The following is a 19,417-nucleotide window of genomic DNA, read 5'->3' as shown; positions in this document are numbered from 1 at the left end:
CACTCAATTATGGCTGATCTTTTTTTGTCTTCTCCTCAACCCCAGTTCCCAGCCATCTCCCCGTAATCTTTGATGCCATGTCAAGTCAAGAATCTAACAATCTCTGCCTTAAGCACACCCAACGACATGACCTCTGCAGCCGCATGAGACAACAAATTCCACCGATTTACCACCCTCTGGCTAAAGAAATTTCTCTTCATCACCGTTGTGAATAGACTCCCCCCTATCCGGAGGCTGTGCCCTCTTCCTAACCGGAAGACCCTAATCTTTGTGGATTGGTGATACCATCTCCTCCTCACTGACGATCAACACTGGCGAACCTCAGGAGTGGGTGTTTAACCCATTGCTCTATTCTCCTTACGCACATAACTGTGTGGCTATGCATAGCTCAAAAAGCATCTACAAGTTTTCTGACGATACAACCACTGTTGCTAGAATTTCAGGAGCTGATGGGAGGGCGTACAGGAGTGAGATATGCCAACTAGTGAAGTGGAGTCACAGTAAAAACATAGCACTCAACGTCAGTAAAACGTAACAGCTGATTTGAACTTGAGGAAGAATAAGACGAAGAAACACATACCAATCTTCACAGAGAGATCAGAAGTGGAGACAGTTCGCAATTTTTCTCCCTCGAATGATAACCTCTACATACGAAACTCACGCTGACTTGCCCATAATTCACTGTTACTCTTGCAAAATATTTCCCGACGCCCTAGTTGGAAAAATGGCTGAAATTTCTAATTCTGGAAAACACTCCCTCGTATTCCAGGTATCACTCCCGAAATGATTTACTTTCTGAATGCCCATTCCATTGAGTGCAGCGCTACTCTCGACAGTGGCAGGATGAGAACCATCCACCATGTGGGAATCTGATCCAATTTTTCAGCGGCACGGGGATGAATGAGAAATATTTAAATATGTTGGCAATACAAAAAAACACATTTTTGTTTCCAGTTTGGTGATGTATTATTACTGTCCTGGCCAAAGCCCGACTAAACTGTTCCATAATCACAAATGCTTTATCAGCCCGTGGTGCTGGAGGCCTTTCATCTTGTCTCATTTGTTTGCATTCGGACCTAATGCTCCTGCTCTTTCAGGCAGTGATTATAACTTTCTACACGTTTACTGATATTTTATTAACATTTCTGAAGCTGACATTGCTTGAATAAGTGAAGTGTGACAGCTTCTGCGTTATTTTGAGGTGTACCACCATTGTGAGGTGATGTGTTTTGCAATGTGTTTCTCGTTCGTATAAAATCCACCCCTATTAGGAGCAGAAAATCAGACGTGATACTTATTTTGTTTATTTTTGGGGTTAATTTTCGTCCTGCTGAAATTCAGATTAGAGTTGATTTGCTTCTTTTCACATTTTCTCCGACAACGGAATCTCCGAAGACACGTACGACGTGAATTATTTCTGAATGATTCATCCGTCCGTGCGTCTCCATCCATTTTAAATTTTCAAATATATATTTTAAAATATAACTAATTCAGCAGATGCTGGAAATCAAAGGCAACATACACACACACACACACACACACACACACACACACACACACACACACACACACACCACCCCCGCTGGAAGAAGTCAGCCGGTTTTATGAAAATGGATAAACGTTTCGGGCCGAGACCTTTCTCAGGTCTGGAGAGTAAGAGGGAAGACGCCAGAATAAAATGGAGCGAGCAGGGGAAAGGTGACAGATGAAGCCAGGTGAAAGGCGAAGGACTGGAGCGGAAGCAAGCTGATCAGGGAGGACAGTGGAAAACAGGAAAAACAGAAGCAGTTAGGAAGTGACAGGTGGGTTAAAATAGGCATGAAACCAGACTGGTGAACAGAAGAAGAGGAGGGATATGTTTTGATCATCATTCATGACACCAGGTTGGAGGCTACCTGGATCAGTTGTCACTCCTACGTCTTGAGGGCAGGCGCATTGTGACACAAGCGGAAAAGCAAGGGACTGAAATTGTCGGATCGGGAATGGGAAACAGAATTAAAATGTTTGGACGCCGGGAAGCTCCGCTTTTCATGATGCAGTGATGGTGCTCGACGGAATGAGTTCCAGTTCATCACGGGTCTCACCAATGTAGAGAACTCCGCAACAGGAGCACCAGACAAAGACGACCACAGCAGATTCACAGATGAAATCTTGCCTTACGTGGAGGGAACTGTGTGGGGCCTGGACTAATGATGAGGAAGGAGATGAATGTGCCGTTGTAGCTCTTTGGTGCTTGCAGGGATAAGCGCTGTGAGGGTGATAGGTTTGGAGGGCTGAATGAAACAGGGGATCTTGGAGGGAGGCATCCCTGCGGAAAGCGGAGAGATGGGAATCTTTGTTGGTAGCATCGCTTTAAAAGTGGAACCAGCCCGTCTGCGCTCACCAAGTCTTCCGCCACCTTTACAACGATGCAGTTCCTCTTGCTCTTATCTACGACCCCATGACTTTACGCATCCACAAATCACAGTTTGCAACTTTACCAAAGAGATCTTAGAAACAAACCTATCTTTACGTCCCCATCACCGCCGAACTACCACTCTCCACTTTCCACAGGGATCTCTTCCTCCGTTATTCCATTTCCCTTCCATCCCTCACCGTTCATCTCCCTCCTAGCGCTTATCCTTGCAGGGATAAGATCAGGATGAGGTAGGATGTGGATGGTCCAAACAACACATATCAGTTGAGGCAACAATTTACCTGCAAATCCACTGGCGTAGTCTGTGAGGCAGCCTGCTCTACATTGGCGAGACCCATCGTGAAAGGGGGTCACTTCATCGAGCAACTCAGCTCCATTCGCCAAAAACAGATCTTCCCCCAGGAAGAACCTTCAATTCCGATTCCTATTCCTGTCCATCTGCTTCCTCTTCTTCCATGATGAGACCACCCCCAGGGTAGAGCAGTAACAAATTATAGTCTATGTTATTTGGGTAGCCTCCATCTTTATGGTGTGAATATCGATTCTCCTTCTGGTAGAAAGAATGATCACCTTTCCCCTTTTATTCAATTCCCCAATCTGGCCTTTTACCTCTTCTCACCTGCCTATCACATCATCGTCGGTCCTCTCCCGCTTCCCTTTCTCCTATGGTCATTCCCCAGTGCAATCAGATTCCTTCCTCTCCATCCCTTTAGTATTCCCGTCCCCCAGGCTTGACCTATCACCGTCCAGCTATCCTTCTCCTCCTCCATTACCTTTTCATTCTGGTGTCTCACCACTTCGTTTCCGGTCCTGAAGAAGGGCCTCGGCCTAACACTTCGGCTGTTTATTCATTTCTGTAGATGCCGCCTGACCTGCGGAGTTCCTCTCGCGGTTTGTTTGTGCCGCTTTTAGTATTTTTGTTGTGAGGTCTCGTAACGGAATCTGCGAGTCAAACGTCTGATTGCAATGCTTTTGAGCCATCGATGCCTCACTGCATTTCAATAATGAAGTTGAATTAAAACCGGGTGATCTATAATGGTCTGGTTATTAATGACTCTGAAAACATGTACTCGGATAATGTACATGCCTGGAGTTTTCCATTCTTGCATCTACAAATATGTGGAGTGAGTTACTCTCAGAAACATCGAGCTGTCATTGCTCTCACGATCTGATTCTGAGATGGTCATTTGCCTGATTATACAGGAGGAGATTTGTAGGTCTACAGAGTGGAATTTATATGTCAGTTTCATAGCTCCGATTTGTGACTAACCCATTGACGGGCTAAATGTTATGAGTATGTTTATTAGGATTTGGTGCGTTATAACACTAAAACTTTCAATGTGTTTGAGCAGCAACATTGCTGATATTCAATGTGGTCTATACTTATTCTGGCGCAACCCTCGTATGTTTCTGGCGCTAACATTTGGGCTTATGTCACAGCATGTTTGTGGTTCTAGTCCACTAGATTGGTTACAGAGTGTTTCAGCATCCTTAACGAAATGTCAAAAAGCTGCAGAGACAATGGATGAGGTTGGAAAGGAACGGTGAGGGACATGAATTATTGAAATAATCAACGGACAACATTCTAACCGCCTTCTTGAAAACAGAAGAGAAGAACTCTGGTTACAAAGACCATCAGTGTCGAATGCTTTTCAAAATGGGTGACAGAGGAGAATTCAGCCCATCCTTCAGCTGCTCCCTGGAATCAGTCTGACTGACGAGGTAAAGAGCTCAGATGTTGCAACATGTAGCACAGTTCATTGAGAAATGAAGGTATCTTCAACCAATGTGGGACGTCCACTGCATGATCCATACTGTTCCAGATCTCCATCACCCCATACAATGACCATACAGGATGAAATCTCCCGAGACGACCAGCGGTAAAACCAAGGATTTTGTGGGATTCTCGGGGTGGCTGAAAATCTAACTACAACTTGGAGCCCGGTGTCTGCTGCGGACTCGACTGGATACTAAATATTTCGTGATGGTGAAAGCATTGAGCAGGACAACAGCGAGAAATGGATCAGATTGAAAAGACAGAACGAAGGGCAGCCATTACTCTCCAAAATAGTGACGCAAGTAATTCTCATCCCGACATGCAAAGGCTTTAAAAAGGAAGGATATATGTCTTGGACCATGAAGAACTAGGAAACGTTCTTTAAACAACTCAGTGCAGTCACTGTGTTCAGAACCACAGAGACCGTACTCCCAGTGCAATACTTAGCGTTTGGATCCTGGAAGCAAATGGCCACAAATCGATCAAAGGTGAAGGCGACGGTGAACCAAACAGAGCAACCTGTGGCGGCCTGCTATTAGACGTGGGTTCTGCACACGCGGACGTAAAACAGGAAGGGGAAGTCATCAGGAAAAGCCTTCGGAATTTTCATCAATTTAACGTCCAGGAAAACAACCGTTGTGTCAGCCGCTGTCATGGCCAGCAGATAGCGAGTGACTATTTTAGAGAGTCTGCAAGTTACCCGTGATAGTATGACAATGACACGTTCGTTGTGAAAACCAGAAGCACAGAAATTATGCTTCAAACTGAGAGTATGATATGCGCCAATGTCTGTTTTATCGCCCCAATATATCAGCGTCTATCATCATCTTTGGTAACACTTTCTCCGCACCAACCTCTCTTTGTATAGAAAACCTGTAACCACCCATCTGCTATATTTCCCACTCGTATTAGTCATTTCTACCCGGGAAAAAGAAGAGACAGGGAGCTGAGTCTATCTATTCCTCTTACGATTGTGTAAGAACTCTATCATGTCACCTCTCATTCTCCAAATAGATAAGCTCAGGCTCGCTCCAGCGCTTTCCAAACCAGAATGAATCGATTTTTGCTTCTCAGCAGGAACGTATCTACTCAGATCAACGTATCTATTTTTTACGCCGTAGTGCCAATGAATAATCAATTTTAAGCATTTAAACTTTCTTTCAAATAATTCGCCCCCTTGGAAGTTTCAATATTTTATTGTTGTACGATATCGTATCACAGTGGATTTAAATTGGATTGTTTTTAACACTGACGAAGAGAAAAATGCCTCTCCATTTCAAAGTTAAAACAGATCTCCACGACGTGATCTAAAATAATTACTAATATAAAACACAAAATAATAGTTTGCGGAAGTATTAACCCCCGTTAAAATGGCGCACAAAATTATCACTTGTGCAGCCAATTGGCTCCAAAATTCAAATAGTTAAATGGAGGTCACCTGTGTTCAGTCAAGGCATTTCAATGGATTATAGTATAAATTCACCTGTATCTGGAACGCCTAACTGTTGGTGACTCTGTATCCTGGCCAAAAAAAAAACACATCATAAATCCAAAAGAACACTCCACGCAACTCCGCGAAAAGGTTATTGAAGCTCACAAATCAGGAGATGGATACAAGAAAATTTCCAAGCCATTGAATATCCCTTGGAGTACAGTTAAGTCCATCTTCAAGAATTGGAAAGAATACGGCACAATTGTAAATCTCCTCTGAGCAGGCATTCCTCAAAAACTGTAAGAAGGGGACTAGTGAAGGGAGATCACAAGAGGCCTATGGCAATTCTGGAGGAGATATAGGCTTCAGTGGCTGAGATGGGACAGAGAACACATACAATAACAGTTTCCTGATTGGTTCATCAGTCCCATCTTTATGAAAGAGTGTCAAAGAGAAAGACACTGTTAAAACAAAGAGTTCACCTGTAATTTCGGCCGTAGTTGCCACAAGGCATGCAGGAGACTTTAAAGACTGGGGTCCGGGATACGAAAAGAGAAACTGAGGGGAGAGAGGTATAAAAGGGGCACTGCTGTTTGCAACTGACAAGCGAAAGACCGGGAGAAGCGACATTAAGGCAGAGAGAGACTGGGGAACGTGGGCGTAACTGGGGTAGGAGAGAGAGTGTGGGAAAACGAGATTGGGATGAAATTCGGGGTAATGAGGGTACCAGAAGAGCGAGAGAGAAGACAGGAAACGCGAGAGACAGGGAAAAGTTTGGGTTGGAGGCGCTTGGAATTTAGGAACACTGGAGTGACAGACTCTGGCGGAGAGACTGGTGGATGATAGGGACGGGGAGTGAAACGGGTAGCAATTAAGAGAGGAACTGAGCGGTAAGAGGCATATTGGAGAAAGAGAGACCGGGCTAGGCAAAAAAGAGAGAGTTGACAGGAGAAGAAAGGGTCACAAGGGAGATTCGGGAAGGATCGAGAGGCGAGAAGACGAGGGAAAAGAGGAAAGGCAAGAGAAGACGGAGACAAGACAATGTTTAGGGAAGAGGCATGCCAGGGAATGATACTGGGGCAGAGAGAGAGACGAGGGAGAGAGCAAGAGACGGCGAGTGAGAGGTTAGGATGGGAGGCTGAGGGAGAGAGAGATGGAGTAGAAACTGTGTCTGGAGAGACGGCGATTTGAGGTAGAAAAACTTCGGAGAGAAATAATCTTGGAAAGATAAAGATTAGAGGGGAGACAGGTTAGAGGCTTGTGAGGTACGAGAGCAATGAGAAGGGAGATCGGGGGGAACGGATCTTGGGTTTGAGATTGCTACCCGAACTACATGACACTGACAATTCAAATATGACCATGACACAGTTCAGCACGTGGGGAAGGAGACAGGATGCAGAATTTGGATCATTGGACTCTCTTCCACGGAAGGAATGATGTTCACAATGGGGACCAATTGCACATCTACTGTACGGGAACCAATTTCTTTGTGTCAAGGTTTCCGAGTACTGCTCGGAGACGTTCAAAATGAAGTTGTGTTGATATGCAAATGAGCGTGTGAGGTCATCTAGTGAGGTAGTTGTGAGGAACGTAGATATTATACCTGCAGTAAAAGACGTGATTGAAAGGTTGGGCATGGTGGGACTAATAACCTGAATTGCGTCTATTTCAATACAATGGGTAATTTAAATAGGGCGGGTGATGCTTGATAATGGATCAGCACGTGGATTTACGCTATTATAGCCATTAGTAACAATTGCCTGCGGGGTGGCAGCGCTAGCAGCTCAATGTTACACAGTTCAGTTGTTTCATAAACGATATTAAGGTACGATGGTAATAAAGAGGAAAAGCTGGCATTACTATTCATGGAAGATGTCACAACAGAGCTCGGATAGGACCGAGTAAAGGGATGCTCTAATGAGTTTGCATGAGTACAAGAGAATAAAAGCAGAGCGTTGATCACGTTACAGACTACATTGAGGAGCGGCGGAATTGAGAGTAGCAAATTTGCAAAAATGTCAGATTGTTGCAGGAAAATTAAGGTTGTGTTCATAGATGAGCTTAACCTTCAACACATTTACTAGGACTTCGATTCTGTAAAGAACTGGCTGGCGTATAATTTGTCAAATCTGTTCAAAAGAATGCTGGGTCAGTGGGAGGCATTCAGAAGTGGTATTGAGAGTACAGTGCTCATTTGTTCCTGTTGGAATAAAACACAAAGGCCACCGTCCTTACAGTACCTTGCTTTTCAAGGGGTATATTTAATTCTGTTAGGCAGAATATATTCTGTTATATCAAGCCTGGGGAGTATACAACATTCAAGAAAACACAAGAGGGAATTCAGCAGTCTTAAAATTTGTCATGATGTTGCTCTAGCAGAAAACCTGAAGGGGAATTAGGTAGAGACACAGATAGATAGATAGATAGATAGATAGATAGATAGATAGATAGATAGATAGATAGATAGATAGATAGATAGATAGATAGATAGATAGATAGATAGATAGATAGATAGTCAGATAGACAGACGAACATATTGATAGATGGACAGACCAATAGAAAAACAAATAAACAGATATATTGACCGATAGACGGTTACATTTGTATTGAATCAAATTAGAATGGCTAATTTCCAGATTCTTGTAAAGTTTTCCACACGAACTTTTTGGGAGGCAAGTCCATTAATTTTTGGGGTCTCATCTGAGATATTTAAAGGATCCTTAATCGCTGTCAAGAGCCCATGTTACTGGAGAACATGTATTGTCATTATTTTTCTGCTCGGCAACGGCTCGGATTGTGTCAGGAAATTACAGGTCTGACGCCAATAGTGGGTAAATTATTTCAAGCTACTCGAAGGGACAGTATATGTATCGTAGGTATTTCGATAGACATGGCATTATTGTTGAAATTCGACATGGCTTTGTGACTGTACGTCATATCTAAGCAATCTTACAAACCTTTTTTTCTAAGAGTTACCAGAAAACCTGATGAAGACATGTCAGTGGATCTCCTTGACTTGGACGTTAACAAGGCTTTTGACAAAGCCAACATAGGAGGTTAGTCCATACTGTTTAGTCCCTTTCTTTCAGTGGGATGCAGTAAACCGGTTTCAACATGAGTACGGTAGAAGCCAGAGAGTGAAGTTATATGGTTGTGACTCTGAATAGAGGTCAGAAAATACTGGAGTGCAGCAGTGATCATCGCTGGCTCTGTTGTTAATGCGGACGTGAGAGATGTTGTACAGTGGGGATACTAACCAGGGTAGGAGGTACACATGGAATAGTATGACACTGAGTAGTGCAGTGGAACAAAGGGGTCTGTGAGTACAGATCCATTTTTCATTCATAGTGCTGCCGCAGGTAGATTGGGTAATAAAGCGGGTTTTGGACAGTTAGGCATTGATAAATCAGACTATTTAGTTGAGGATGTAATTCTGAAGTTGCATTATACGTCGGTGAGAATCAGATTTGAGTATTGTGTGAAGTTCTGATCAAACACCTGCACCAAGAAATCACTGAGAGTGAACAAAGACAGAGAAAGTTTACAAGGTCCTTGACGAAACTTGAAGACCTGACATCATGGAATGTTTGAATAAGTTAGAACATTGATTTTTTTCCTTATTTTGAGTGTAGGAGAAAGTGGGGACATTACATAGAAGATAGATTAAAATGGTTGAAGGCATTGCTGAGGCCAAATTATAGAGTATTGTGTACAGTTCTGGTCACCGAATTATAGGAAAGATGTCAACAAAATAGAAAGAGTACAGAAAAGATTTGCTAGAATGTTACCTGGGTTTCAGAACCTAAGTTACAGAGAAAGGTTGAACAAGTTATTTTTTTATTCTTTGGAGCGAAGGAGGTTGAGGTGAGACTTGATAGAGGTATTTAAAATTATGAAGGGGATAGATAGGGTTGAGGTGGATAGGCTTTTTACTCTGAGAGTAGGGGAGATTCAAACAAGTGGACATGAGTTGAGAGTTAAGGGGAAACAGTTTATGGTTAACACGGTTAAAGTTAACATGGTTAAAGTTTATGAGGGAACTTCTTTACTCAGAGAGTGGTAGCTGTGCAGAACGAACTTCCATTAGAATTTGTAGAGGCTGGTTCGATATTGTCAATAAAATATTGTATAGGTATATGGACAGATAGGTATATGGGGTGAGTGCAGGTCGAAGGAACTAGGTAAGAGTAAGAGTTCGGCACGGGCCAGAAGGGCCGAGATGGTCTGTTCCCTTGCTGCAATTGCTATATGTTTATAAGCATGGAAATTATGAGGTGAAAGATGATATGCAGGCTTGTGTCACTATTTGGGTGAGACTGAAATTATCGTTCACATATTAAGGATGGAAAATAAAACGTTTAAGGTAAAGCTGATGCGGATCTCCAGTCTAAGATTGGGGAGGGTGTCCAACTTGCTGTCAGCGAAAGTGCTGGACGTGGGTTTGATGTGACACTTAGACAAATTTGGTTAAGTACGTGAATGTAACGGTAAGGAGGTCGAGGCAGAATTTGACACGAACTGGATGGGTCCAGCTTTTTTGTGCTGTGCTACAGTATTTATCTGACTCCTCTAAAATACATTGAATGAACATCCAATCCATTACTTGTCATGCACCGGGAACAGTTAAGTGTGTTACCCAGTGTCACAATGAGTAAAAATAGACCGAAATAAACACTCGTTGTTTGTTCACTGTCCTGTAGCTAATATACCTAAAGGGCATTAATTGGCTTAAGCAACATGCCTCTTGTTGTATAAGGGTTCATTGAAACAGGGCACTGGACAGTTGGCTCTTTTAGTACAATTGGTCGCCGCTTCTAGCAGAAAATGGGATATCCAGCAATTTATTATATTGTCTCCATTTACTATCCCGTACTGGCAGCCGTTGGTATTCCAGGTAAGGTCGTGGAAATGCCGAGATGTGTGGCATACTGTAGTCTTTAAATTATGCGCTGCAATTTAGAGCGGATGTGCTTTGTTATTCTTGTCTTTTAATATAAACTCCCTTTGGAAATAATGAAAATAGAAGCACATTTCATCAACTTGTTGAAAGATATGATTTACGTGAATTTGATGCCTTTAATGTTTTATTTTTGTTTGCTTATCATAACCTTACACGTTTACGTTTCGGATGTACTGAATTTCAAGACATACGCCGCTGAAACTAACCTTGAGTCTGGTTCAGATTCTAACACAAAATGATTGTGTTAGATTCATAATGTCCTCTGCCTGGAACAGTTATGGTGGCTGCCCTGTGCATTCAGCCAAAGGGTCTGTGCTGTCCTGGTCGTCAGGCTGTTGGAAATTGTTATCTGAAGGGTCATAGTTGATGCAGGGAAACAGTAAAAACAATCCGGGGGGAAAGGTGTTCGATAGAAATGTTCTACGGATATTGGAAATTGATTCCTGAAGGGTCAGAGGGGATACAGGGAAACAGTAAAAACAACCAGGGGGGAAAGGTGTCCGATGGAAATACCCTGAATTTAGGATTAACGAAAATCCGAATTTATTTTGGAGTGGTAGAGTTACGCAGCAGGAAAAAGAGATATTATTTGCAAAGATTCCATTTCAAATAAGATGCCGTGCGATGTTTCAGCGTTCGCCTCAGAAACTTTCAAACGCTTCATAGCCATTTACCCGTCCAACTTCCCCTTATTATTGGGTCTACCGCAGCCACAACGTCGCGCAGCACAATTCACCTAATTGCCCCATTTGTATAAACCTTGCCCTGAAATACCTATTGAACCTTTCCCACTGAATTTATACCCGCGCCGGATTCCTCAACCCTGTGGAAAGAGACTGGGTAAATTTACACTGTTTCTGCCCGCTGTGGTTTTCTGTGCCTCTGTATGATTAACATCCATCTGCCTGAGCTGCTGAGAATAATGTCCGGTTCTGATCAAGCTCTCTCTGCAAAGAAGTGTCTAAAATCCTGGCAACATTTTGGTAAATTGTACCTGGACTAAGTCAGTGTGAGCCTTTCCAATTGCAAGGTGTCCCCGATGCTCACAGTTCTGTATGTACAGGCGGAACAGGACGTGCGTATTTGCACCTCCATCCGAAGTTTCCTGCTCAGTTCTTTCACTAATGAAGTCTACCGATCCTAGTTCTCGAGGGGCCGAATGGTCTACTTCTGCACCTATTGTCTATTGTCTATTGTCTTCATACTTACCCTGTCCACCTTAGGCTCCACTTGCAGTGAATCCTGTTCTTGAAATACAAGACCCCTCTATTCTCGAGACTCTGCGGAGCCCTAATTTTCGTTAAGAATCTCCTACCTTGCTTACCTTTCCAAGAAAAAACCCTCCATAATAATAAGCTCAAATATATACAATGCATTGCTACACACAAACACTCATTTAGTCACACATACACGCATACGTATACATACACACATACACACATATAAAGACAGACAGACACACAGGCACACACACACACACACACACACACACACACACACACACACACACACACACACACACACACACACACACACACACACACACACACACACACATATACACGCTCACACATAGATTTTCAGATAGTATAGATGTGGATAAGATTGCTTAAGAGCTGAAGGAAAATGAGGACAGCTCTGGACTTCAAGGTGTAGAAAATAAATATTTTACAGGGGAGACTAATCAAAATTAAATAAACATCGATTTTGTCCAGGGCTGATGGGGAACTGGACAGAGCGTCCGTGAACACAGCAGGTACGATTTCTATCCGGTGTCACATACGGGGATCGGGTGGGGTGTGTTGGTTCCCTGAGCTGTGACGCCAGCTTTTCAGAAATTCACCAGCAGCCCATTGTTGCCATTACTCCAAATGTGAAACTTAAGCTTGCCTTATAATCCTGCACCCAAAGACTCAGTGCAGCACAGAAAATAAGTTGTCACTTTTTCTATGAAACATAGATGGCGCAACACAGACGTCTGAATCTATCAGAAGAAAATTGTAATTCATGTGATATTATAGACGGGAGTGACATCCCTCGAATAAACTCATACCCTGGGGTACATTTAGAAACGGATAACAGAATCGGCAGACGTAAGAGTGCAGAGATACAAGGTGAAGGGAGCAATTTAGAAATTTTTGGGGATATGTATGCATATAAATGCTACTGGAACGTGAACCGTGCTGCCGCTGTGTGTTTTATTTCTACAATGTTATGAATGTACTTACGCACTTAGTTATTTAAATTATAATTTTCAATTTTCAGAGACTGACAGATACAGAATGAATCCCACACTCTCACACTGTAGCAGACAGACAGATACAGAATGAAACCCACACTCTCACACTGTAGCAGACAGACAGATACAGAATGAAACCCACACTCTCACACTGTACCAGAGACTGACAGAAACGGAATGAAACCCACACTCTCACACTGAAGCAGAGACTGACAGATACAGAATGAAACCCACACTCTCACACTGTAGCACAGACCGACAGATACAGAATGAGACCCACACTCTCACACTGTAGCAGAGACTGACAGATACAGAATAAAAAGCATACTCTCACACTGAAGCAGAGACCGACAGATAGAGAATGAAACCCACACCCTCACACTGTAGCAGAGACTGACAGATACAGAATGAGACCCACACTCTCACACTGTAGCAGAGACTGACAGATACAGAATAAAAAGCACACTCTCACACTGAAGCAGAGACCGAAAGATACAGAATGAATTCCACACCCTCACACTGAAGCAGAGACTGACAGATACAGAATGCATCTCACACTCTCAGAGTTTAACAATGACTGGTATAGAACCATTGAACCATAGGACATTATAGCACAGAAACAGGCCTTTTTGCCCTTCTTGCAACTGCCGAAACGTTTTTTTTTTGCCTAGTCACACTGACTTGCACCTGGGCCATATCCCTCCAAACCCATGACATTCATGTATATGTCCAAATGTTTCTTAAATGTTGAAAGTGAGCACGCATTCACCACTTCTTCTGGCAGCTCATTCCCCCCTCCCACCACTCTCTGTGTGAAGAAGCCCCCCCCCCATTGTTCCCTTTAAACTTTTCCCCCTTCACCTTTAACGCATGACCTCTGTTTTTTTTTCTCCCCTGGCCTCAGTGGAAAAAGCCTTCTTGCATTCACTCTATCTGTACCCAGCATAATTTTATACACCTCTATCAAATCATCAATCAATGATTCTATGAATCAATCAATGAATCAATGACTCTATCAATCATTCTCCTACGCTCCAGGGGGAAAAAAAATAGTCCTAACCTTTTCAACCTTTCTCTGTAACTCAGTTTCTCAAGTCCTGGCAACATCCTTTTAAGCATTCTCTGCACGCGTTCAACCTTATTAATATCCTTCTTGTAATTCGGTGACCAAAACTGCACACAGTACTCCAAATTTGGTCTCACAAATGTCTTATACAACCTCATAATTACATTCCAAATCTGACACTCATTAATTTGATTTATAAAGGCCAATATTCCACATGCTCTCTTGACAACCCTATCTACTTGTGGCGCCACTTTTAGGGAATTATGTATCTGTATTCTCAGATTCGACTGTTCTACTGCACTCCTCTCTGTCCTACCACTTAACTAGTATGTTCTACCTCGGTTTGATCTTCCGAAGTGCAATACCTCACACTTGTCCGCATTAAACTCCATCTGCCACTTTTCTGTCCATTCCTCCAACTGGTCCAAGTCCCTCTGCAAGCTTTGAAAACATTCCTCAATGTCCACTACACCTCCAGTCTTTGTATCATCGGCAAATTTGCTGATCCAATTTCCCACATTGTTTTCCAGATCATTGATATAGATGACAAATAACAATGGACCCAGCACTGATTCCTGTGGCACACCACTAGTCACAAGCCTCCACTCAGAGTAGCAATCCTCCACTACCACTCTCTGGTTTCTTCCATTGAGCCAATGTCTAATTTACTACCTCTCCATTTATACCTAGCGACTCAATCTTCATAACTAATCTCCCATGCCCCACCTTGTCAAAGGCCTGACTGGTACACGTATACAACATCCAATGCCTTCCCTTCATCCACTTTTTTGCTAACTTCCTCGAAAAACTCTAATAGACTGGTTAAACATGATCTACCACGCACAACGCCATGCTGACTGTTGCTATTAAGTCTCTGTCTAATCAAATAATTGTAGATCCTATCCCTTAGTACTTTTTCCAATAATTTACCTACTACCGATGTCAAACATACCAGCCTATATCTTCCCGGCTTTCTTTTTGAGCCTTTTTTAAACAGCGGAACTAGATGAGCTATCCTCCAATCATCCGGCAACTGACACGTGGATATCGGCATTTTAAATATTTATGCGAGGGCCCCTGAAATTTCAACACTCGTCTCCGTCAAGGTCCGAGGGAATACCTTGTCAGGTCCTGGGGATTTATCTACTCTGATTTGCCACAAGTCAGCAAGCACATCCTCCTCTTTAATCTGTATAAGTTCCATGAACTCCCTACTGGTTTGCATTGCTTCCATAGAATCCATAAAAGTTTCCTTAGTAAATACAGATGCAAAAAACCCACATAATATCTCTCCCATTTCTTTTGGTTCCGTACATAGCCGACCACTCTGATCTTCAAGAGGAATAATTTTCTCCCTGACTATTCTTTTGCTCTTAACATACCTGCAGAAGCTCTTAGGGTTATCCTTCAGCCTGACTGCCAAAGCAACCTCATGTCTTTTTTTTTTGCCCTCTTGATTTCTTTCTTAAGTATTTTCGTACTCTCTTATACTCCTCAAGCATCTTGTTTCCTCCTTATCACCTATATATTTTATGCATCTCTCTCTCTTCTAATTCTTATCAGAGTTCCAATATCCCTCGAGAACCAAGGTTCCTTATTCTTATTCGTTTTGCCTTTAACCATAGAAACAATGGCCGCTAGGACGATGGTCGCTGTATATGGCGTTCTTCCTTTTCAACCTAGGCGCGCTACGTCCTGCGCCTGCGCAGTACAGCCTCTTTTTCCCGATCAGTTAAAGAAAAGGAAAACGACCTCCCTTCCGCGTTGCTTTCACTCCCAGACCCTTACTAAGATTGAAAAAGTACGATGTACAAAATGAAATGCACACCCTTAATCTGAACCAGAGAGTGAGATCATAAGAACCTCACCCCCATACTCAGACTGTACCAGGGACTGATATCTACGAAATGAACCCCACATTCCTACAGTGCACCGGAGACCGGTGGGTGCCGAATGAGCCACCCCTCGCACACTGTGCCCTCGACCAGCAGTTGGAGAATGAAGCACACGCTCTCATATTATCCGACTGAATGTCTCCCGATTGTCGATTGTCCCTCCTCTGCTGTCGCTCTCTCTCTCTCACTAATTCTGCATTTCAGGTGAACTGAATATCAACGCTCTCTTCATTTTCACCTTGAAACGTATTGCATGATTCATCCTTTGCTATCCGGCAGATTCTGCTATTGCTCTCTGTTAACTCAATTTACTGTTTTTTGTGTCATTCTGCTACGAATATCTTTTGTATCGGCAACTTTGCACTGCGGCTGTTTCAATGACACTATTGTTTCTCCTCTCCCGTCATCATCGCGTTGACTCAACCAATCAGTACTTTGTTTAACGCGGTCGGAGTGGGACGGGAAAGCATGGACAGGATGATCGGCAGATAATTTAACACATACACTCGCGTTTATTTGCCTGCACCTGTGTGTGTGTGTGTGTGTGTGTGTGTGTCCGTGTGTGTGTTTTAAATGGTTTTTAACATGGTTAACATGGTTTTATGTGATGCGTTTATGCGTGCATTTCTGCAGGGCATTGCCTAAGTAATACAAAGGTCGCGGGCATTTTTATGTTAAACCATGACATGAAATCGCAATGCAATCTGTACATGGCAGAAAATACTCTATTAAATCATGCCGCTATTTACACCAGAGACAAACGTGTTGATGGGTGTGCTCGTAAATCACAGGGCAGAGAATGGGAGTCTGATCAGCCCAATATATTCCGATAGCTAATTGAACGGCACAGTATTTCAGCATCGAACTGATCCCCAGGTGGATTAAACAGCGGACTTGTCGGCAGCACCGTTTTAAAACCCACAGCACGCATAGGAAATGTTATACATATATATTACGTATACGTACACTGTACGTACATACATACACAAACACACAAACACACAAACACATGCACGCAGATACACACATCCACACACAGACAGACACATACACAAAACCACACACACACTCATCATACTCACTAACCCAAACACATACAGTATATACCCGTACACACGCACACACACACACACACACACACACACTCATCACACTCACAAACACAATCATGCACACATACAGATATATACAAACCAACATTCCCACACATACTGTGTATATGCACACTCACACACACAAACACGTAGAAACATACATACACAATCATGTCATCTACACGCACACTCTTACACATACAGCCAGACAGACAGACATACATACAAATTTACACACACACACACACACACACACACACACACACACACACACACACACACACACACACACACACACACACACACACACACACACACACACACACACACACACACACACACACACACACACACACACACACACACACACACACACAGATACTACAGATGTGGAGAAGATCATTTAAGATGTAGGATACCCTGGACAGATCTGAAGATGAAGGATGAAGGAATCGGAAATAAACATTATACCGGGAAGCTGAACAAAATGACGTAAACATCGATGCCGTCCAGGGCTGACAGAGAACTGCACAGCGTGTCTGTGTGCACAAAGGGTATGTTTTATATTTGGTGGCACGTAGTGGAGCGGGTTGGGATGCATTTGGTGCCTGTGCGGCCGAAGTGCAGCTGCTGAATTTAAAAAAAAAAAGAATGACATTAACTGAAAGTTTGCAGGAGGAGACTGAGAGAGTATTCATATGTCCCCGGATGCAGAGCACACTGATCTATTTGCAGATGAAACAGCAGGCGTGACAGTGAAAATTGCCGGAAATGCTTGGCACATCGATTCCGGATTGCTTGTGGAAAGAGAGACACAGAGTAAGTTTGAGTTCGGAAAACCGGAACAGTCGTGACCGCTGCCAATACAACTGTGGAACGGTGTGAATACAACCGCTCATTGCTCACTCACTGGTCTCATTGCCCGTTTCGGTCGCATTACACAGAGGGATCTGACTGAGGTAATACCAATGACATTGACGTGATCATGTTACATGCCCACAGCATGTGCACCTGAGACGCTACCGGTGATGTAATTAATTTGTTCAATAACAATGGGAGAGTTTGGGACCTTGTCACTGGAGATCGATCCCCTGTATAAATCAGAGCCTGTTGCAGTTCGTCAGTCCAGAATGTCTTGCGAGCTGTGGAATTCAGAGCAAAAGCGTTCACTGCGTCACTCAGATGGGATATCCAGTAATCTGGCGGATAGAAGACATTTACTACCCGGTTATTTCAGCCGCTGGAATTCCCGGTAAGCCGCTGACACACCAGCAAACGGCAGAAACTGAGAGTTAATTCTGATGTCCTGAAGCGATTCGCTCGGTAATTCTTTCCACAGCGGAAGGCGCTGATAATGTTAATCGCATTGCTTTCGTAGCGGGAGGAGTAGCGTATTGAAGCCTAGATGCTGCCTTTTCGCTGCCTCGATGTCATGAGGTAATTGTGAATTGAAATGTCTGTAAGGAGGAGACCGGGCTCTATTGCTTCTGAGGGAACCAGTTGTCTTTCTTTCTGTCCACAGGAATTGCATGACTGGGTGAGCAGAGGGAACTGCAGATGTGGATTTCATTTCATTCCTGTGCTGTTCAGAGCCAGTTATGCTGATAATGAATGCACATCCCGTACTGCGGCCGAGAAAGTATTTAAGCAGCTGTCCTCTCGCCGGTTTGAGAATGCACCCAGAATTAAACCATTTATAAACTCTTGGCAAATCTTGGCAACTCAGTTACGCGGAGAATGCACATTGTCAGTTGCTTCATATAAACTGGGTCCAGTATTCACCCTTCGAGGCAGAAACAAAAACACAAGACCTAATTTGATTCTATCACACTGCGGCTCTATTCCACTTACTAGTCAGGGATTTCTCTGTTCTCTACACTCTCTCTTTCAGTAAACCTAGTGGCGATTGTGATCCTGTCCCGAGGAAAGTGCGGTCTCTCCAAATGTGTCACTCGCTACCTGCTGGGAATGGCAGCGGCCGATCTCCTCGTCGTTGTCTCTGACCCTCTGCTGAAGTGGACGGTTTTGATATATTTTAGATTTTCTTTCCTCTATTGGACACCCGTTTGCAGGGGAGTTCGTTGCCTGCTTTTAGCCAGCACCGGGGTCTCTGTCTGGCTGACAGTCGCGTTCACCTGTGACAGATTTGTGGCCATTTGTTGTGAAACGCTAAAAACAAAATATTGCACCGAAAGAACTGCGGGTGTGGTTATCGGGGCAGTGAGTGTTCTGAGCTGTTTGGAATGTATCCCTTTTTACTTTACATTAGAGCCTTCGGAGATAATTAACGGAGTTTTCTATGGCTGTTTTACCAAAGAGAGTTTTTATACGTCCCCCTCGAGGGCCGCATTTGAGACGATTCATCGCATTTTCATGCCGGGTCTCCCGTTTGTTCTGATTTTATTGTTCAATGCTCTGACAGTGAGACGGATCTTTTCCGCCAATAGAGTCCGGATGGGGCTCCGGGGCCGCAGCAACGGAAAGATTGACAAGGACCCGGAGATGGAGAACCGAAGGAAATCGGTCGTTTTACTGTTC

Source organism: Hypanus sabinus, unplaced genomic scaffold (genome assembly GCF_030144855.1).
Source record: "Hypanus sabinus isolate sHypSab1 unplaced genomic scaffold, sHypSab1.hap1 scaffold_100, whole genome shotgun sequence".
NCBI lineage: Eukaryota > Metazoa > Chordata > Chondrichthyes > Myliobatiformes > Dasyatidae > Hypanus > Hypanus sabinus.
This window is presented reverse-complemented; position numbering follows the sequence as displayed.